We start from the raw sequence: 23,885 nt of genomic DNA, 5'->3' as shown, positions 1-23,885 counted from the left end.
ATTCCTACAGTATTTTAAGGCAGGCGATTATGAATTATTTAAACCACGTTTTTCATCTGTCACAGATTTTATAATCATTTTGAAGTGGCTGCTTTATCTCGAGGAAAACGAGCGGTAAGTGTTATACAAAACAAAATCTTAATAGCAATTTGATCACTTTTGCGTCATTTGACAGTAAGAATAGTAATAAATAGAGGATAATTTCTTTTCCTACGTTAGGCCTAATACCTGGTATGTTTTTTAGTGTGGTACACACACAAAAAACAACCCCAAAACAACACTAACAACATTTTAAAAAACCCACAAAAACGAGTGCCGTGCCGAAGCCACGGGCTAAAATGCTTTATTATCATTTTTTTTAATTTATAGCATCAATCACAAATTGAAATATATACAGTATTAGCGTTGGAAAAGAAAGTTTTCTTTTTGTTATATTTTTTTTTCTCACCCTAGCGAAACACTTTCTGCAAATGACCTTAATAAAGAAAAATAATAAATTAACCTAAACCACTTTGAATGTCGACCGTATCTTTTATTTACACGGCATCATGCGCGGAAGAAAATACCAACTGAACCGGGATTTCAGACAGCAGATGAATTGAAGTTGATTCATTGAACATCATTAGCAATTGTACAATCAAACAGATACAACAATGAAAAGTGGAACTATGAAAAATCGAGAATGTTAGATTTGCGAAGGATTTATTCCGAATCATTGTCTGCTAATAGAGAATTCATGTCAGTTGCTGTGTCGGCGATGCCCACACAGCGCGCCGTCCAAATGTGAAGTTGCGTTTTGCTGACAGACATAACACTGTGCCATAATTTATCTGATGGCATGTAAAGAAGCTGCTTAAATTATAGTATTTAAAAGTTTCTTCATTTTGTAAGAGCTCAAGAAATTAATTCTGGTTTGAAAGACAAGATGACGGTAAAACTCAGAAGACGTAGCTGTACAGTACCGTTGGTGTTGGAGACGTCATAATAAAGGTAACTGCGTTGACTTCGCTTTTTGTTTGGTAATTTGTTGGATATTATCTTTTGCTGATCTTCTTTGAGCTTGGAGTAAATTTTACATTCTGAACATTTTTATTTGCACTTATCTGCTTAATATGTATTGCTGGGATATCATATAGAATATGAAGTCAGTATAATGGTACTATATTACATATTTGAATGATAAAAGACTGGTAAATGATATAATGATAAACTACAAAATAAATAATTTGCCCAATATCCCAAATATGTTAATTAAAACAAACATTGAATGTAAATTCAGATATAATGAGCAGTTGTAAGAAGTAAGAAATAACATTTTATCCATTGAACCTGTTATGTGTTATCATCATCAGTTTTAAAATAAACACATGGAGACAAGTTTGCTTAAATTCTAAAATTAACACACACACACACACACACACACACACATATGGTATTTTAATCTAATACAGAAATGGTGACATTGATATATGCAGACCAATAGTTTTTTTCTTCTACAGATATAAATTAAAAAGCCTAATTCTGAGAGTTTCACCTACAACATTCATGATGGGAAAGGGCCACTAATTAAGAGCTGACATATGTGGAAGAAAAATACCATCCATGTTGAAAAGGGCTAGAGGTAATGTGAGAAAACATAATTTATCAATCTTATTTAACATTATTGTTGATATTTTATCTCAACTGGTCAAAAGGCTAAGTGGGTTTATGTAATGGTCCAGAGTGTGTTATTTATTTCACATCCCCTTCTGTCTTTCAACAGTAAGAAATTAGCTACTTTGGAGTCCATAGTTCTGATCAATTTGTTTATATAAAACTTGGTTTTGGGCTTAAATCAACATCTTGGATAAATCTAATAATGAGCAAAATCCAAGTATATACATGTGATCATGTATAAGATTAGTTGAGTTTTTTAACCAGCCTAAAAGCCATACTTCCACAATATAGGCTAAAATCATTAAGTTGTCCTTGAAGTTTGATGAGTGTTAACCATTAATAATAATAAGGTGATCTTTCATCTGAGTATGTTACCACCGCATGCAATATTTATACATGTAGTGCAGTTTTTACTAAACGTAGAATACATGCTTATATAAATGAGATCTAGATTGAAGAAGTGAAGATGCATACAAATACATGAGGTTATAACCACTACTGCTGATTCAAGTTTGATCATGCTTGGCCATTGGGCTTATAGAGTCAAGTTTCACAATGATGCTTATTATGAGTGTGATAAAGGTATGGTAGTGAAGTGACCTTGCATCTGATTGGCAGAGTTTCTTATGATTTGCACAACAGTGTTTATGATCCAATTTAGATCTGACTTGTTTAATTATTTGCTTGTATGTCTGAGGCTATAAGCAAAATCTATGCATATAATGTGGTGGTTCTACATCTCACTAGCCATTCTTGCTACTGCTCTTAAAACTATTTCTCATTAATTTCATCAGACTTGGTGAATAGATTTATCTCATCAAGATATAGCAAAAGAGCAATTTTGTAAAAAAAATATTCATTCATATTAAACTCAAATTCTGCATCTGATTGGTTGACCTTGCAAATACTATAAGGGCTCTATTTCTGACAAAAAGATTATTTTGATCTAATGTAGCAGAAATGCTTATATGATCAAAACATTGAACATATTTGATGACAAATAAGAAATAGTTTTTCATGCAAATTTGATAAACATTGATAAATCGGTTCATATCATTAAAAGCTTGGAAGAGTTTGATTACATGTGAGACCATCACATATTAATCATTCTTTATTTAGAGAATTATTTTTGTCAGGATTTAGTAAAATATGTAAAATCAATATGGACTGGTTTTGTTATGTACAGCAACACTAGTTGTTTACTGAGTACTGAGGGAATTGGAGTAAGGCAAGGGTACATTGCAGTAGGTAACCTGGTTGACTTGATAACAGGATTTTAACACAAACATTTTTATCAGGAGTCTAGCATACTAACCATTGATTCACTGCAGATCCTGCCCCCATTAGTTACCTTTTAATACATAAAGCATTTGGGTTTTTTATGTCACAAATCCCATAGGGATTAAAATTAACATCATAGGTCTCACTGGATAGTTTCGTATTTTGACATCCCTCTAATTTTTAAGGTAGAAGGCATGAACCTAATTATCACAAGCCTAGCATTTATAAATTTGCACATAAGCTAAATCTATAATGTGGTTCAGATTTACTTTGAGTTAGGCATGGAAATAGGTTGGCTTGTTGGTGACTGCCTGTCACAGTTAGATGAGCATTGGAGATCATATGCGTAACTTAGTCTGCAAATGAGCTGCCGACTTTTATTTGTGTCTGCTACAGAGGTAAATATAAAAAAATCTTGATGGTAGAGGGGTGATGAAAAGTATGCTAATTTGTTATAGTACTAGTGAACTTTATTCATGCATAAGGCACATACTGATTCTTTTAGTTGCCTTGTCACAGAAAAATATTGAAAATAGCTATTTCTAGTAAAAAATGAATGTAAAATGTACCTGCATCCTTTGACCCTACCAGAACCAAACTAAAAGCTCAAATTTGTGCAGCTGCTTTTGCTCATCACAAACATAATTGGGAGTATAACTGCTAACCCTACCCTCTAGCACACATTTCATTCATTCATTGGATTAAAGTCACGTGCACCTTTCGGTATGTGCGACTGTTTAGTTTGTACACGTTTGTGTACTTTTTGAATTTAGCGATTAACTTATACAATGCCCCCAAGCAAGCAAGCCGAAGCCCAGGTGCCCCAAAAGGTCCCGCCCAGGCTCTCATCGCTGCAACCTTCTCCATCGTTGTACTCCGTTGGTGGTCTGTTTCTGCATCCTGCATCTCCTTCCTCTCTCATTTCAGGCAGTAACCGAAGCACACCAGCAGCAGTATTATGAAATTTTCGTTGCAATCAATGCCCAGTTCCCTATATTTATTGGGCTATTCCTGTACTATCTTGCCAAACATGTGATTGTCACATACGCTTCAGATATTCCTGAGTTGTGAATTTTCCTATCTTTTGTAAGGTCTATTAAATTTTGTGTACTTTGCGTACTTGAATTTTCCGAAAATTTTTTCACATCTAGTAGGCTTTTAGTAGCCCTTTATTTTGTTTTGGAGATCTCAATTTGGTTAAGTATTTCGTACGTGTGGCTTTAAACCAATCAGTGTGTTTCAGGGCCAGTAAGTTGTTGGTCAAAAGAGGGCTTTCGTGGGTCAGAATGAAAGCCCTATGTGGTAAAATTTGTTTGTAAAAAAGAAAAAAAAAAAGAAAAGAAAAGAAAAAAAAGGTGGGTAGGGAGTGTGTATGCTATATTTGTGTGATGGCTATAGACATTTTTGTTCGTTTTTCTGCTTTTCCCACATATCCCGACAACACACATTCACGCTCACTTTCTCATTCACACTTATAAGTAGATGTGGGGGGGGGTGGCCTTATTTCTTTTGTTTGATTTCGGGAAGGCAATTCTTTTCATACTGGGGGGTGGGGGTGGTTTGATTATTTGAGGCATACTCTTTTCATTGTTTCTGCCTTCATTCCCCAAGGTCTGCAAGTGTCCTGTTCTTTCTTCTTTTACTGCCTTAGGACGTTTAACTTCATCCTGTGCCTTTTCCTGCTCTTCTTTATTTCAGCTCTTTCTGCCTTATCCCGTGTTCGTTTCTATTTTGGTCTTCTCGTCCTTTTGATACTGCCATGTTCGCCGTGAGATGTTTTCTTCGAGGGAGGTGGTTTGATTGCCTTTGTTTCCCTTCGCTTTGACCACTTGGCTATTTACCTGTTATTTTTGTTTAGCTTAGCTATTTGTGATTTATTTTAATGTATATTTTTTTTATTTTTATTTTTTTATATTTTTTTTTTTTTTTTTTTGATCCTACGGGACCTAGCATGCCGTTATAATTCCGAAACAGTGATTTTGTAATATTTTGTCCTTATCTGGTTTTTATTGTTCGGGTTATGATCGGCTGTGCCAGTCTGTGAACCCACGATACCGAGCCGGCCGTCACAATTCCCAAACAGTGATTTGTAATATTTTGACTGGTCTTTGATTTACTTTTTAATATTTTTTTTTTTTTGTTTTTTGTTTTTTTTTTTTTTTTTTCCTTTTTTTATTTTTTTATTTTTTTTTTTTTGAACCTACGGGGCCTAGCATGCCATTATAATTCCAAAACAGTGATTTTGTAATATTCGTCCTTATCTGGTTTTTATTGTTCGGGTTATGAGCGGCGGTGTCAGTCTGTGAACCCACTAGCCCGAGCCGGCCGTCACAATTCCCAAACAGTGATTTGTAATATTTTGATTGGTTTTTTTCTTTTTTGGTTCGATCTTTTAGGTTTATTGGTTTTAATTTCTTTACATGGTCTCTCTTTATACCCAACCCTTCATTCGGTTTAGATTTGTCCCCTTTTGCCTATTTTGTTAATGAATGTCATGATGTTATTATAGGTCATTCCTATGTTATTGTTTTTTGCCACAAGTAACTCCGGGTATGTCCACCGTTCTCCTATTTGTTCCTGTTGAGATTTTAGTTCGGCCCTTTCCTGGTTGTATTTGGGGCATATATTTATTAAGTGTGCGATTGTTTCTGGAGTTGGGCAGTAGGGGCAGTTTTCGGTTGGTCCCCTTTTTATGTGTTTCCCTGCGCATCCTGCCAATAGTGTTTTACCTGTTCTTATTCTATTTATTATTGTTATATCGTATGGATTTTTGAAGGTCGGACTTTCGACTTTTCTACTTACTTTTTTCATCATCGTGTGTATTAGACTGTTTGCATCCGATTTTTCCCATAGCTCTTGCCACATGTCATTGATCTTGTCCCATGTTATTGATTTCAGTGACGCTGTATGCTATATTTTGGGCTTTTGGTTTGTTTGTGGCGTTTTTTGCTTCTGCATCTGCTTTGTCATTGCCTGGGATTATGGATGTGAGAGGGTATCCATACGAATTCAACGTGTTTGTTGTTTTTTTCAATCTCTTTAAGTAGCGATCTTGCATGATTAATCATATTAGGTCTGCTCTTGGATTGGTCTGTTGCTAACGACTGTAGTACACTGTAAGAGTCGCTTAGAATGACTGCCTTAGTTGTGGGGTATGTTTTGACGTATGTTAATGCCATTAGTATTGCCATGAATTCTACCGTGTATATAGCGCATTGGTCTGGGAGTCTTTTTCCAACGGCGACATCTAATTTTGGGATCACTATCCCTGCTGCAGTTTTATTTGGATTTTTGGTTTTTGATCCATCTGCGAAGATTTGCGTGTATGTCTCGTATTTGTTGTCAATGTACGTTAGTATTGATGCTCTTAGTCCTATCGGGTCATTTTGTTTTTGTCCTAGTTTACGTAAGCTAAGATCTATTTGTGGTGTGGGACAGGTCCACGGGGGGTCTGGGTAGTACCTTATTTTTTCTGGGTTGATATTTGCGATTTGAAATTTCCTTTTTAATTCTATAATTATTTTCCCACTAGGTATTTTTTTATTTTTTCCTTTTGTATCGAATGGTTTGTCGCATGCTAAGAGGGCTTGTAGCGTGAGGTGGTTGGGTTGGTGTATTGATATTCGAGTCGAGTATCGCAGCATCAATTCCTTCCGCCTTAGGTCTAGCGGGGGTTCTCCTACTATTATTAAGATATCTTGTGTGGGGGTACCATTTAGGACGCCGGTGCATACCCTTAGCGCTTTTGATTGGACTGTGTCTAGTTTCTTTAGTAATGTGGCGTTCGCCGCTCCATATACCTGGCAACCGTAGTCCAATTTTGCTCTTATAAGTGCTCTATATAGGGTAACGAGTGTTTTTTGATCAACCCCCCAATTCACCCCTCTGAGGTTTCTGTGGAGGTTGATGTCTCGTTTGCACTTCGTTACGAGTTCTTGGATATGAGCTGCCCACGTGAGTTCGTGGTCGAATACCATACCTAGGAGTGTCGCTTGTTTTTCGAATTTGATGGGTACCCCCTTTAGGGTTAAGTTTGGAGTGGGTGGGGGGTGGCCACCTCCCGGATTGAAAACTATGCCTACTGTTTTTAGAGGTGACAATTTAAATCCCCATTTATCTGTCCAATTTCCTATATCGTTTAGTCCTTTTTGTAAGTGCTTGGTCGTTTCTCTGCTGGCTGGGTTGCCAGTTTTCCATACGGCGCTGTCATCGGCGAATTGGGATAAGTCAAGGTGGTTGGGTTTTACCGCTGTTTCCAGGTCGTTTATCATTATATTAAATAAAGTTGGGCTGATTACGCTTCATTGTGGCGTGCCATTTTCCAGTTTGTATCGTTCGGAGTAGTCTTGTCCTAGTCTGACTTGTATCTTTCTATCGGTTAGGAAGTTAGCAATAAATTTGTATATATTGCCAGTTATTCCGTATGGTTTAAGTTTACTTATCAGTCCCTTAGTCCACATTAGATCATATGCTTTTTCCATGTCTAAGAAGATGGCTGTAACATATCTGGATTTTTAAAATTTTTCTCTAGATGCTAATTTGACAGCGGTTTCTAGTCTCATGAGTTGGTCTATTGTGCTTCGGTAGTTGCGAAACCCGCTCTGTGTATTAGCTAGTAGTCCTTTGCTTTCTAAATGGTATTTCAGCCTGTTGTTTACCATAGTTTCCATTATTTTACATATATTGTCTGTTAGTGATATGGGCCTGTATGATTTTATATCGCTTGAGGGTTTTCCAGGCTTAAGAATCGGGACCACTACTGCCTTTTTCCATCTTATAGGTATGGTACCGGTTTCCCATATTTTATTAATGAGGTTAAGTGCAATTGTGACAAGTTTTTTGGGTAGGTTCTTGTACATTTCATACCCCAAAGTATCCTCCCCGGGGGATGTGGTCTTTTTGCCGGCGAGGGCCTTTCTCCATTCGGCTTCTGTAAACGGAAGGTTTAGTGGGCCGTCATTATTTCCTGCTTCCTTTATGTTGTCAGAGTTGCTTTCCTCAAATTGCCTTTTATGATTTTTAAACTTATCCTCTAAGTTGGTATTGCTACACATGTTGGCGAAATAGTTTGCGAATAATTCTGCCTTATGTTTGTTGTTTTGTCCAGGTATGTTGGGGGTTATTGATTTAGTTTTGCCTCTCATTTTTTTAATTCTTTGCCACACCTCCTTCGATTTTGTGTTAATATCTAGTTTTGAGCAGAATTCTCTCCATGAGTTTTGTTTAGCTATCATAATAGTTTGTTTGGCAGTTTTTTCCTTTTCCTTGTAGTAGTTAAAGTCCCTATTATTTTTAGTTCTTTTGAATTTGTTTAGAGCTCTTTTTTTCTCTTTAATTGCTATTTTACATTCATTATTCCACCAGGGCACCGTGGGTTTGGGTGCTACTCCTTTAGTTTTAGGAATTGTTTCTTGGGCCATTGTGTTAATGGTTTCTATTAATTTGTCATTAAAGGTGTCAATGTCCCGGTGATATATGGTTTCTGGGTCGATTGAGTCACCTATCTGTTTGAACCTAATCCAGTTGGCCTGTTCGTATTTCCATCTTGGTGTGAAGGACGCTTTATTTTGAGGTATTCTAATTTGTATTTCTATATTTATAAGGTAATGGTCACTTCCCATAGGGTCGCTTTCATCAACTTGCCAATCAGAAATGCCTGTTAATCTTGGTGTGCATAGAGATAGGTCTATTGCTGATGTGTGGCCTGTTCTGTCATCTATCCGGGTGTGCATTCCGTTGTTTAGAAAAACTAAGTTGCATTTTTGTGCCCATTTTTCTACAATTTTTCCTTTAATGTCCGTCTTTTGACTCCCCCATAGTTCATTGTGCGCATTGAAGTCCCCGCATATTACCACCCATTCTCCACAGTCTTTAATCATTTTGATTGTTTCGTCTGCACTTAAATTGCGCTGCTCATTTGTTTCATAGAGGTTAACGATTAGTACCTGCTTAGTTTGAGCGGTTATTTTGACTATCTGTATTTCGAAGTCATTGGGCGGTCTACTATCTGTTAATTTATGCATTTCTGATGTAATTCCATCTCTAACAAAGGTTGCTAACCCCCCTCCTCTTGCTGTGGGGGATCGATGCTTTAGGTATTTGGTGTTGTAGCCTATGATGTTTGGGATACGTGAGGTATCATTTAGGTGGGTTTCCTGTATGCATATAACATCTGGTTTTCTTTCCTGTTCAAGAATTTATTATTTAGTTGGTCAGCGTGGGCCCTAAGGCCGCGTGCATTCCATTGCCATATTTTGATTTCTGCTCTGGAATCCATCTCTTGTGCAAAAAGTCTTAATAGTTTGTTTAATTTACTGTTGTTTTCGTTTTATGCGTGTTTCCTACCAGTGAGGGTGCTACCTATTTATTTTGTTTTTGGTATCCTGATTTTTGTTTTGGCCTGCTTATAGTTTACCCCATGGGAGATCATATATTCGACTATTAGGGCTTCTCTAAGAGCCCTGGGGCATTCTGCGTGGTTTGGTTTGTGGTTACCACTACAGTTAGCGCAGTGCTGATTGGTGGCGCTACATGTTTTCCGGTCTGGGTGGTGAAGACCACATTGATTGCACCGGAATAGGTTTCCGCAACTCTTAGAGTAATGCCCCCAATTTTTGCAGTTGCCACAGAACCGTGGTTTGTTTTTGAAAGCAAAAATTTTTTTAGCCTTGAGTTTTTCAGCTATTTTGATAGTTTCTGGGGTGGCGCCCTTAAAAAAGAGTACCACTGCAGTGCTATCCTTTCCCCTTCTTGTTTTTAGGCGGATTGCTTTCTCTACTTCCTGTCCTTTACTCCTTATGTAGTCTACTATTTCATTGGTTTTATTTTGAGTTGATACGTATATGACTCCTTTGTTGTGTGTTTTTGGGGGGTTTGGGTCTATGTGTTGTTTTGTTCTGTTGTGTCTAGTGACCTGAACATTTATTTGGTCTATTCTTTCAATTTCCATATATTTGGCAATCTGTTGTTCAGTGGTGCATTTGATTATCAGCAAGTCGTCTCTAGTGCTTTTAAGCGTGAATTCTCCTTGGTGATGTTTGTTCAATTGCCATGCTATGGTTTTAAAGGCTAACTTCGTTATTTTGGAATTTACTCCCTTGACGAAGAGAGTCAGTTCAGCGGGGTGTTTCTTGTTTTGGATATTTTGCAGACTGGTCTTTTTTCCCCTGGTGTTTGTCTCTTTAGCTGACTTTGTTTCGTTGTCCATAACCGGCTTGCTGGGTCTTGTATTCTGACAGTTAGTGTGTTCCTTATTCTTTCTAACTGGTATTTGGGATTTGGTTTTCCTATTATTCTTACCTTTTGTTGAGTCGTGTGTGACTGCTTTATTTGTGGTAGGGTGAGGGCGTTCTGTTTCATCTAGTAGGTTCTCAGTTTGAGTCCCCTGGCTGCTAGTGTTTTTAACCAGCGTGGTCTGGGTTGTTTTTGTGCTTGTTGAGTATTGTTCCTCAGTTTGGGTACTCATGTCGGATGTAGTTTTGCGGTTACTCGGTAGATTGTCCACATTCTCGTTTACGCTTGGTGACAGGTAGAGTCTACTCATCGAGTCAGTTGGGGTCGAGTTGAAAATTGGCGTTAAGAACTGTATCTGTCGTTTTTCTCTTAGGGGGGATGAGACTGCTTCGGAGTAAGTTTGCCTTAGTTTATCTGCCTTTAGGTTGACCAGGCAGCTGAGATAACTATTTGATGATGTGACATTAATTTTGCTGTTATCCATCTTGAGTTTCTTTATTTGATGTAAGGTATATATGACGGGATATTTCTTTAGTTTTAATCCTGGGTTTGTTTTGATTTCTTGCAATTTATTTGAGTTTAATTCTAGCTTAAAGCTATCTGTCTTAACTATACTTTATTCTACTTAGTACTATGAAAAAGCAACAGCTGTAAGGGGATATGCAAATAGCTTTTATTCTGATTTGTGTAATTAATTATTATATTACTATTATCCAATTTAAACTTATTGAAAATTATTTTCTAGCCAAATGGTCAAAGTAAAAGGTTTTACTTACCCCGATCCAATTTTCTTTTTAAGATCTTTAGAGTTTTTAAATACAGCCTTCTAATTATACAAGTTTCATTACATTGGTCAATAATTAGTCACATGTGATGACACTTGTAACTAATCAAACCACAGCAACTGAGAGCAGACTAAGCACTGATATTTATATGGTACAGTGGCAATATACAGTCTGTCTGCCGCAACACATGAAACAAACTGGACAAATCTGAAAGCCTTGAATTTGACTTTATTTATCTGTATGGTAGAACAGAACCTGAGTTGAAAAGCTTTTAAAGAAAGACCTTGATATCAAACCTAATAATAACTGCAGGAGTTATATTATGGATAATTAACCATTCTCTCAGTTTCAAACTGGGCATTCCATCCCATGGGGTTCTAAATGTAAACCAAGTGTAACTGATATCCTAATGAACTGTAAAGACCATAGCAGCACAACAGCAGGGGACCAGGTATGTCCAGATCCAGAAATCACAGACCAGTTTCAAACTGATGATGAACCACATAAAAATTACACATCTGCTAGAACTTATGTTATGAAGATAACTTAAATTGCATTATTATTAATCCTCCTCCTCACATTCATCATAATTGAGATGCATCATATATGTTTTATTGTAAAATAGTTTATGCAACATAATTCAGTGAAGACCTTTGCTGCCAATTTACCAGTGAACCATTTGTTTCAATGAACATATTTTATGTTGTAACAAGGAGCATCATTTAAACATTATGATACACTTATCATACCTGTATATGAAATCTTAATACTAACACTTATACTTGCAATACTACTACTAATAAAAACACCTGCATTGATAATTTGATTATGTTCAATTGGACTTGTATCTAAATGATCACCAGCTGTATGAAAAGACATATTTTAATATATAGATATTGGATGGAATACTAGTTACCACAATTGAATAGTCATATGATAAATGATATATTATTTTAAACAATTTATATTTGCAGTGAAACATACTTTTGCATTATTTTCACTTAAATTTCATTTATAGAGCAGTATACTCTGCATTCATTAAATTACTGAAATGGTTATAATACAACAACAAATACTGCAACTTCCAGAATCACAAAAATCAAAAGATATAAACAAAAACTTCCCTACATGTATCAACAGTTGTCACTTAATAGACAGAACTCTGAAGATTTAGAATAGGATGTTAACAAATTAGGTATTCAAGTTAAAAAGAAAAAAATACCAAGTAAGCTTACTACCAAAAAATCAAACAATAACAGTGAATTTTAGTACATTCCCAGGAAACAGAATATATGATTTTTCTTAACTTGATCTGATACATCTTAAATCTATAGAAAATGATTCATATTGTATGACTAAAATATTATGTAAACAAAAATTCCATCACTTTTTTCAGATGCAACATGCATACCCCAACCCATCCTTCTTGATCATAAAGTATACCAGCATTCCACTATAAGATGGGGAGCTGTAGTGGCTCAGTGGTTAGCTTTCTGGACCTGTGAAATAAGGTAGGTTCAAATTCTACCATCAGACCAACCTGGGTTAGCTACCATGGTGTGTCCTTGGGCAAGGCACTATACTTAAAGTGCCTTGGCACTAAATAACTTACTTGTGTTGGTTTACCATAAAAGGCCAAACCAAACACAAAAAAACAACAACTTTAAAATATGAGTTTTGTCAATACTAAGTAATTGAAAATCATACTGAAGAAATGTTTTTGTTAATACAGATTAATGGATCTAAAAAATCTCTTTCTTCTGCAGGAGTTTAAAATGTTAAATTAAAAAGGTCATGGTACACATTGCTTTGTTCGTACACATCAGGCTCCGTAACCCATATCCAACTAAAAATTTTAGTAGAGTCTGAATAAAACATATTTTAATCTGGATGATAATATTCTTTCTCCATTCATATATTACACCACCAAGATTGATCCAAATAAGATTACATTTTACTATAACACTGAGGATGAGTATGCCTCTTAACAACTTACAAATGTGGAGAGAATGGAGTTAAACTGAACTTTGATTTCTTTTCAACCATAGCACAAGATGATCATTTATTATGAAAAAACCTGAATAAAGTTGGAGTTCATAACCATGACAGTCTTGATACAATATAAATTCAATATATTATTGTTGTCTTGAGGTATAGTTCTGTATATTACAATCTCACACAAGATCAGGGTATATTTTAGTACCATACAGTTAATTCGGGATTGTATTAATACCTATTCTGGTGAATGAACATTAAATAAGATTTACTATTTTGGAACCAGTTGCAATAAAGTTTACTAAACAAGAGAAAATATGACTTTACTATAATATCTAAAATGTAAAATCTGCAAACAGAATACTTGCTTGACTTTACACTTCAACTATATCATAATATTTATTTGAAATGAATTTATACAAATGGCATTAAATTTGGTTTCAGGCTGGTAATGACAATGGTAGTAGTGAATAGGGACGGTCTAGGGACTAGGGAACTTCCATGTTAAAAAGGGTATATCCACTCTGGGGACTATGTAATTTAACATGGGAGAAAAAAAAAAAATATCCATTCTAGGGACAAGGGGAATTTAACATGGGAGAAAGAAAAAAAACTATTCACTCTAGGGACAAGGGAAATTGAACATGGGGAATAAATCGTGGGACTGTCTTGGGACTAGGGGAAATGGAACAGGGTCGGGACCCTATTTTAATAAGGTCCCGACCTGATGGGTCTATGAAAATGGAACAGGCGAAAATTGAAACAGGGAGGGGTCTCTATTTTTTTATTATTTTTTTAAACAAAAAAATAAAAAAAGGGGTAGGCAATTGAAAGTCAAGATCTTTTCGAGAGATAGGAATGGCCCTGAAAAGGGCCTTTGGTTTTATGTTAATATACCCTTAACATAAAGGGCATCTGTGACATCTTCTTCTTGACCTTAGGCTGTGCCTGACTACAGGACCATAGATTAAGACTCTTTTGAGGCATCCTTGATGCTCCACATAAGATTCTTCGCATCCACAGGCTGGTGTCTGTCCTGTGGATAACTGTCCAGTTGGATCGGACATACATTGATATGTCCGTCCGGAACATCATCGAAGACACAAGCGTTGAAGATTGTACATCGGTCCACATGTTGGGGTGCTGAGTAACAGGTGAAGGAATGCAGTGAACTGTACTTATTTATAGGGGTAGGAAGGATTGAAACGGATTGAGTTTGTTGACCAATCCAAACACGCGTTACAAAATTCAGTCAGCCCACGTCCAATCCGAAGAGAGCAGTCTGTGACGTCACATAGTCTATATAGATTCGCTAGCGCCTGTGCGTAGTCAATCTAAGCGACAGTTTTTCAACATGACGGAAACTCAGAAAACGATCAGTTTGGGTGCACTGATGGTGGAGACTACCCAAGGGAACCCAGACTTACTTTCAGAAGAGGTGAATTGGGATTTTGTGGATTTTTTTACCTTGCAAGAATTTGTTCCTGAACCTTCGTCACCTTCTCCTTCATTACCGCACATGGAAAATTTTAGACAGAGACAGAAAGAAGAATTGGAGAAATTTATACAACAGCAAAAGGAAGCGGAACAAGCTTTTCTCCTACAGCAACAGCAGCAAGAAGAAGAGGTAAGAAAAAAACAAGAAGAAGAAGACGCAGCAGCAAAGAAACAAGGGTGTCAAAATCAAACGGTCACGGTACTGTTAGACATTTTAGTTAAGAAGTCTGAAACAGATGTATCAGACTTCTTTATTACGGCCGAAGAGAATACGACCTTCCCAAGCTAAACACTCCAACCCTGTGACTACGCCTACTGCACCATCCTTAGTGATTTCAACGAAATCATCATCAACAGTACGCAGTCCAGAAGTAGGCCTTGGCCATGGCAAAGGCTTAAGACAGTTAAAGTTGATTGTTTAAACTCACCCCTTACACCAAAAAAGGCCCTTTTCAGGGCCATCCACGTCTCTCGAAAAGAGATAGGCTTTCAATTGCCAATAACTAAAAAAAAACATTTTACCCAATAGTACCTGTCTGTGTATGAGTGTGCGTGAGTGTAGGTTCTTATTTTAAAATCAAAACCCAAAGACACTTACCTTTTATAATTAATTTATTCTTTTATAAATATTTACAATTCACAATTCACAACAGAGCACTTTAAAAAGTTCATAGACTTATTCTGTCTCATTGTTCACTCTCTGTTTTTTTAATTTCTTCACCGTCATAGTCTTTTCCTCCTCTTCCTCCTCACTTTCTTCCCTTCTTTTCTTCTCCTGTTTCTTTTTCTTCACCTGTCTGTTTTCTTCCTCTTCTTCTTCCTCTTCCTCTGAAGAATCCCTCTCTTCTTCTGACTCCTCTTGTTTCTTTTTTGGGCAGTCTGGTGACCAATGTCCTTTTTCTTGACAATAATAACAGGTATCTTGACTTTTGTCTCTTCTAACCCCTTTTTTTTCTTTTTTGATGGTCTGGACACTCTGAAGACCAATGCCCTTTCTTCTGACAGATATAGCAAGTATCTTGACTTTTATCTTGAAAGGAAGGAGAGTAGTCCCTCGGCTGGTCTGAAGAGAATTTTCTAATGACCCCTCGCAAAGCTCTGATGAAACGTTCAATCTTGGTAGTCTCTTCCATTGTTGTGCTCAGTTTGAGAGTGAAATGAATAGTGAAAGGACAAGACACATACCCTTTATATACGCTGGTCTGCTATGACTATAAATTAATCCATGGTGTTTAAACTTTAGTCATTTGACTTTTTGCTATCGAGATGAAATGATCCAATTCATTTGAGAAGAAAGAAGAAAGTAAGAGGCAGAAACGTGATCTATCGCCTCGTACTAGGGCTGAAGACTTGGCACAAATTCATGCCAGTGATTTTGAAGAGGACATGAGTGAACCAGAATCCAAACCCTCTAAACAAAGTTTACCACCCTTAGTCAACCCTGAAAAGTACTATGACATTCGAGAGACGGAAAAGCGTCCCTCTAGAAAATTTAGAACTACGGCTTACAAATACACAGTGAAGTTTAAAGATTTCAAGTCTGAAGTACTGTTAGAGAAAGCAAAAGGGTTCATCACCGACATGTGGGATTCTTTGCTCACCACACTCAAGCGACAATGTCAACCCAAAGAAGATGATCGTTTGAGACTTTCCATACAACATGACGGCTTGAAATCCCCTGTTTGGATCGAGTTTAGCAGCCCTGCAGAATTGACCACTTCCAAAGTCATGGACAAGATTCAACACGTGCAACAATCTAATGACCAGTTTGACATCACCGATGGAAAAGCCACACTGGACATGACCCACGTCTCTCCTCCTCAAGGGACCGGACAATGCAGAAAGACCTTATTGGTCAACAACCTTCGCATTACCAAAACAAGTCTTGTCCAAATTAACAATTTTCAAGACCACATGTGTTTAGCCCGAGCCATCGTGGTGGGATGAACCTATGCCGACAAGAACGACACGGTAGAATGGAAAAGAGCCTGGGAGAACATTCGAAAATCGAACCGAGCCAAACAACGAAATGAAGCAGAACTTCTGTTACAACAAGCATGCCTGTCCAAAGACACATCCTGTGGCATTCCTGAGATGCAAAAATTGCAAGATGCCCTAGCTCCACGATACACCTTGAAAGTGCACCCTCAAGAAGTGCGCGGGTCTCTGTTGTTTCGAGGGAAAGACTTTAAGGATGGAAAATACATTCACCTCTATCATCACGATGACCATTTCGATACCATTACCACTATCACTGGATTCCTGGGATACAAATATTACTGTGAGAAATGTGACTTATGATGGTTATAATAATCGAGAGCAACACAAACATTGTGGATCGAAATGCTCAGGATGTTTGGCCTCTCAACCCTGTCTGAGCGAAGGGCAAGAACCAGTGCATTGTCCTGCTTGTCTGCGCACATTTGTCAGCCCTGCCTGTTACCAACAACATCTGAAGATGGAAGGTTCACAGAAGAAATGTGCTTGTCAACTCCTGAGATTGTGCCCAATGTGTGGACAAGGTCTATGTATCAACAGTACCAAGGCACACGTATGTTCAGGAAAGAAAAAATGTCACATTTGTCACTGCATTGTGGACTTGGAACACCAATGCTACATACAAAAATACCAATCCCAACCAGAGAAAGAGGATGGTCACAAGAAGAAGAAAGGCAATTTCATCTTTTTCGATTTCAAATGCATGCAAGAGATCAGTATTCACATTCCTAATTTCTGCGTGGCTCATCGAGCGTGCGAGAAGTGATTCAAGAACCTATCTTGAGTTATTGCCCTCACTGCAGTAAGATTCCTGGAGGGCGTGAAAAAATCTTTCAAGGACCGAACACACTAGCCGATTTCACACAATGGGTCTTAGACCCCATCGACAAGACGTGGAGCCAAGAGGACATCGAACATTATTATGGAGATTGTCATTGTCATGCCACGGTGATGGCTCACAATTTCTCCGGATATGATGGACAGTTTCTTTTGAGATGTTATACGGAACGTGGCATCGAGCGTCCTAAAATCACTTTGAACGGAGCCAAAATCATTTTCATGCAAGTGGGACAAGTGCAGTTTAAAGATTCGATGAGCTACTTAGCCATGCCTTTGAGTCGAATGCCTAAAATGTTTGGAATGACAGAAATGGCTAAAGGGTACTTTCCACACTTTTTCAATACAGAAGCCAATCAACACGCCGTTCTACCCCATTTGCCTCAGGCTCACTATTACGACCCTGACAACATGCGTACCGAACGAGAAACTTTCTACGCTTGGTACCAGGCTCACGCCTCCGACCCTTTCGACTTTCAGGAAGAAATGCTAAAGTATCGTCGTTCCGACATGGACATTTTACGGCGATGCTGTGGAAAATTTCGAGAACTGTTCATGGAACACGGAGGGGTTGATCATTTAAAAGAGGCTTGCACCATTGCCAAAGCGTGTTCCTTAGTCTACCGACAACGATTCATGCTTGAAAACACTGTGGCTGTCATCAGTCCTCAAACGACCAACTATGTCAAACGTCAATACTCGGTCAAAGCCCCATGCTGGTTGCATTACTTGTGCGACAAGGAAGACAAATGGATTCAGCATGCCCGCAACGGACAGGGCGAAAGATCATCGGAATGCATTCGGTCAATGGCTGGGACTTAGAAAACCCCAAGATCATGTACGAGTTTAACGGTTGCTTATTTCACGGATGTCCCGTCTGTTACCCTGACCGCGGCACTAAAAATCAGTTCTTACAACGAACCATGGAAGACTTGTACCAGGCCATTTGTCAGCCACGCCTAAAGTTAGAACAGGAAGGATACCAAGTGGTGGAAATGTGGGAACACAAATACAATCACCGTTTGAACACCGATCCCGAGTTTAAACGCCTCATGGAAAGTTACCAGTTCATGGACCCCCTGAACCCAAGTAATAGTTTGTACGGAGGAAGGACCAATGCCACCTGTTTGCTGTACCAAGCTGACGAAGAGAAAGGAGAAGAAATCATATACTTGGACGTGTGTTCACTGTATCCCTACGTGTGCAAATATTGTTGCTTTCCTGCAGGGCACCCACAATTGTTCACCGAACACATCGACCTAAAAAACATTCGACAATACGAAGGCTTGATCAAGTGCAAAGTTTTGCCTCCCACGAACCTATACCATCCCGTCTTACCTCGCCATTGCCAAAGCAAACTTATGTTTCCTTTGTGCCGTACTTGTGCTGAAACGTGCAACCAAGATCAACCTTGTCATCACACCCAGGAAGAACGGGCCTTGACGGGGACATGGGTCAGCGTAGAATTGTTCAAAGCTCTGAACATGGGATACCAACTGTTAGAAGTGTACGAAATTTGCCACTTTCCCAAGACACAATAATTCCACAAGGGTGACCCCACGCAGAAAGGCATTTTCGCAGACTACGTGGATGCCTTTTTGAAACTGAGCAAGAAGCCAGTGGCTATCTGTCCTGGTGTCACACTCCCGAAGACCAAAAGACATTCAGAGAGAAATTCTGGGCACAAGAAGGCATTACTTCAGATCACATTGAGAAAAACGAAGGCAGGCGATCGTTTGCCAAAGTGATGTTAAATTGCTTGTGGGGTAAAATGGCACAATGACCGTGTTTACCCAAGACGGAGTATTTGACCGAACCTTCCCGCTACTTTCAGATGATTCACGACAAAGCCAAATTCATGAAACACGTGGACGTCGTTCGTGAGGATTTGATCTTGGTGAATTACGAAGAAGATCTGAACTTTGTAGAAGATGACCCCTTTGGAAATGTCATCATTGCAGCTTACATGACAGCTCATGCTCGCTTAAAATTGTACGAAGCTTTAGAACTGTTAGGGGAACGTGTCTTGTACTTTGACATGGACAGTTGCATTTATATCGATCACCCGAGTCAACAGCACCCTGACATCGAAGGAGACCGTTTAGGAGCCTGGACAGACAAGCACCCCGATGACAAGATTCTAAGTTTCGTTAGTGGTGGTCCCAAAAATTACGGCTACGAATACTGGGCCAAACAAGGAGAAGTGCACACGAAGTGTAAAGTGAAAGGACTTACTCTGAATTATCGTACCAGTCGAGTGGTCAACTTTGGCATATTGAAAGAAGCCTTGCAGTCTAGAGATAGTGACCACCTATCAACCCAACAAGATTGTACGTTTACCCACACACCACATCGTCAGTCGACCCTTGGAAAAAGTCTATCAAATCGTGTAGCAGAAGCGAGTGCGGCTTCCCACCCACTTTACTTTGTCGTATGGACATGTCGGTATAAAACATTGGTTGTAAGAGGATAGCCACCCACCAGAAGGATGACTTCGCCGCAGCAAGAATATAGTGAGAAATCCAGTGAGAACTCCAAGTTCAAACCCTACCATTTTCCAGTCTTCTTACCTGACTATTGTGATTGTGCCCGTCGATTGGACATGTTTCAAAAATGGCCTACGGATAGGGAAGGATTACCTTCTTCGTATGTTTTAGCTAGAACAGGATTTGTCTACTTCGGACCCGAGTCAGGATTGGGATACGAAGTACAGTGTTTCGCTTGCGGACTGAAGTTACGAATGGATCTATGTATCTACAAAGATTCAGCTATTCTGGAACATACTCGATGGTCTCCGCACTGCCCTTACCTTTCAATGGCCTTTCCACCCATTAAACTATGGTACAATTATGACGGTACCTTAGAGACGGTACCTTCCAAAACTAGACGTAAACACATTGCATCCTATTTCATTGTTGTTTCTTTTCCACATAATAGCTTATTTTTTATAAAATGTTAAACTTTACTAATCTTTTTTCAAGATCACTTTAGTTTGCAAAAATACATCTTGTCATTTATTGGCATTCTACATTGAATTTTGTAAACTAGCTATAAACCTGACCTAATTACTCAACTTAACTGCTGACAGAAACAGTCTACAGTAAATGTATTTCATTTCTATAGCTCGATGGATAAACATTACATCTTTTAAAGCTGTGCACAGAATAGGCCGACATATCACGAGTCAGGAAAACATGGGGGTGGTATCCCCTGTGTCCAAAATTAATATCATTTTGAATAGAATATTCTAGTGACAATTGCCTCTTTTCAAATGGTAAGCATTGCTTTTTTTTTATTTTCATCAATCTGTCAAATTCGGTATGCATTTTGCTTTAATATTTGAGATGGAAACCTTAGGTGCATAGAAATGTCAGACAGCATTGTACATCATGGATGGTGTCCAACATACTTTTATGATCATAAAACAAAATCCCATTTTTTAGTTATGGCCACTGATTTAAAAAATATTCATCCAAGCTAAATATAATAATAATAATAATGAGGACTTTGTATAGCGCCTAATCTTCAGAAGCTCTAAGCGCTTTGCAACATTAGACAACATAAAAACATACACAATGATATGATTACAAAAACAAACACCATGAAATTAGAAAACATAAAAAACATGCTGAGAATATTTAAGGTAGTTAACATTATTAAGTCATTAAGTTTGTTTTTGTAGTCAGAATAAGTAGTTTTGAGAGCACTCTTGAATGGGATCACTGCGTCTTTGTGTCTAAGTTCAGTGGGCAATTCATTCCATGTTGCTGGGCCCTGGTATGCAAAAGAATGCTGTCCATGTGACTTTGTTTTCATAGTGAGAATAATGAGTATATGATTGTCGGAAGAGGAGTGTAAGTATCTTGCTTGTGTGTACACATAGGTGAGGTCGGATAGGTATGTTGGACTAGAGTCTGTCAGTGAAACGTAGCACAGAGAACTAATGTTGTGTTTGATTCTGGATCGAATGGATAGCCAGTGTTGGGTACAGAGCAGCGGGGAGGTGTGCTCTGATTGTGGTACTCTAAGTATGATCCAAGCAGCTATGTTTTGAACTTTTTGAAGTCTCTGCAGTAGATATTAAGATGAACCAGACAGAATTGAGTTACCATAGTCCAGTCTTGAAAGCAGTAATGAACACACAAGTGTTTTAGTGGCATCAACTGAAAGATATCTGAGAATGGAGCTGATGCGTCTCAGCTCAAGATACGCAGCCTTGCATATGTTCATGACATGTTGGTGCAATGTGAGAGTACTGTCCAGAGTAACACCTAGGTTTTGTACTGATTGTGTGAATTTAATGTTGGTGTTGCTGATATTTATTGTGTGAGGTAAAGGATGTGAATGAGAAAGTCTTTGATAAGTAAGTATGGCTTGATTTAAATTGTGTTTTTCATGTGACTTGCCAGAGATTTTTAAATGAATTGATAAAGTAACTTGAGACACATTTCAAAGTACATGTTTTAAAAATATTCCATTGATTATTGCTGGCATTTAGAAAAATGCAATGCATCCTTTGTTGTGAAACTTATTTTAAAACATTGTATTACTCATGCAGAAGCCTGCTTGAAAACTAATGGCAAAGCAAAGGCAAATGGAATGGAAGAGACCATATCAGAGACCCTCAAATATGCACCCAACCAACGCAGAATGATAAAAAACAAGGTAATCCAAATGACTCTTATTTCATCAATATTGGATTCAGTTTCGTCTTTTAAAGCATAGTATTTGCAAAGCGGATGCATTTCTAAACTGATAACAAAATCAACTTATCCTATTGCCCAGGACTATCAGAGCTAGAGTCCAGCTAACTACAATATGCATATATCTTGTCTGATCGGACAAGTGCCTCCATTTGGAATTTTTATTCACATGAAATATTTGGATGAAATAAATTCATCTTTGTGCAAATTGATTGCACCATCCACTTGCCAGAAATGACAAGTAAGTGCAAAGTTATCATGTATCATGGCTTAACGATAGTAAGGGAAGCACAAGTGCAGTGAAGAAAATTTCATACATTTTTATAATGCTGATTAACATGACTTCTGCATATGTAACTAGTGCTGAGATGATATGACTTTATTTAAGCATTACAATTTTGTTTTAATTTGCAGGTGCCTGAGCAGAAGAAGTAATAGATAAACTTTACAGTGGAGTTGGAGACTGATTCTGATTCATAATCTTAATTAAATCTAGAAAATAAACATTAAAGTCATATTAAAATATCTGTTGTATTGTTTCCTTCTTTCATTTTTCTCTTAAAAACAAATGTCTGAACCTTTAGTCTGTAAATTCAGTGGATTCCTTATCAGCCCATCTACTTTTACTTTACACCATGCTACTTTAAAAAAAAAATGAATTATCCCCATTGGGGTAGGTCCCCCCAACCCCCCACCCTACTTTGTCAACTTACCTGCCACATTTAAATCTAATGGAAGGCCCTGCTGTAAAGCCTGTTAGTAAAACTACCCAACAAGAGGATTTCATACATTTGCAACTCCTAGATGGATGGTAATGTTTTCATTTTTGTAATGTAGATTTGGACATTCTTGCCACCAGTATGGAATATGTGTTTCAGAAACACAAGCAGCTTTCATCAGATTTGCATATAGGTTTTATATGTTGTGAGTATGTTGTAGGAAGTTTTTTTAAATAACATCATATGAGATGATGCCAGTGGAAATGGCAGAAAAGTGTCTGTATTGTTCACCAACTACACCTTGTTCTTACAAAATGTGGCTGTTACACATTCCCATGATGATGTCACTGACAGCCATCAGTGAGGAATGCCCCAACAAGCATAATACAAATTGCTTCCATTGTAATTGTTACAATTCCATTCTGACCACTCCGGTGTCCTAGTGGTTAGAGCGTCCGCCTCAGAAGCGGGAGGTCATGGGTTCAAACCCCAGCCAAGTCATACCAAAGACTTACAAAAATGGTATTAACAGCTACCTCGCTAGATGCTCAGCATTAAGAGGTTAGTGTTAGGACTGATCGGCCTGGTGTCAGGATAATGTGACTGGGTGCAACATCATACTACATGTTTGCAGCATGATGCCCCAGTGCTATACATCACTATAAACTGCCACACTGCAGACATCGTAGCAATATGACTGAAAAATTATTCAAGCTACGTTAAAAATCCAATCACACACACACAATTCCATTCTACGATCCAGAACCAACACTAATTCCGTACTACAGTTCTTGCATTTCAATCCAATTTTGCTTTTGAAATGTAGTGCCACTCAATTCATAATGAACCCATTCATTTCAAACACTCGCAAATACTTATTATTCCTGTCTACAACTGAAAAATATCTATATAAAAAAACGTGTAACTGTGTTTTATGCAAGGGCATGGAGATGCACAAAAACTTGCACCTGAAGCTTGAATAAAACCCCGACTGTGGATAAGACTTTACCCATCGATTACCCCAGCTTGGGGATAAATTCCGACCGTGGCGATTTATTATATATCCTATGACTGCTCCAGCTTGAGGGCAAAATCCAAGCACATCCCTAAAAAGATAACAAGTATAGCGGCTCTTTACCTTCTGTAAATGCCACTTGAGCTTCCTGATGCTGTTGTATCTG

At 38.0% G+C, this 23,885-nt stretch overlaps 1 long non-coding RNA gene across 1 annotated transcript; it reads left to right on the top strand.

Moving 5' to 3' along the window:
• The first annotated feature begins 332 nt into the window (after positions 1-332).
• On the top strand, positions 333-22,512 carry LOC149782960 (uncharacterized). The gene is made up of 5 exons (XR_016414635.1): positions 333-990; positions 1,500-1,621; positions 12,352-12,466; positions 21,841-21,947; positions 22,400-22,512. It is a non-coding gene; the product is annotated as an uncharacterized LOC149782960 (long non-coding RNA).
• The last annotated feature ends 1,373 nt before the right edge of the window (positions 22,513-23,885 follow it).

This window comes from Sinohyriopsis cumingii, chromosome 15, assembly GCF_028554795.1.
Source record: "Sinohyriopsis cumingii isolate HCF-2022 chromosome 15, ASM2855479v2, whole genome shotgun sequence".
NCBI classification, from domain to species: domain Eukaryota; kingdom Metazoa; phylum Mollusca; class Bivalvia; order Unionida; family Unionidae; genus Sinohyriopsis; species Sinohyriopsis cumingii.
This window is presented reverse-complemented; position numbering and strand designations above follow the sequence as displayed.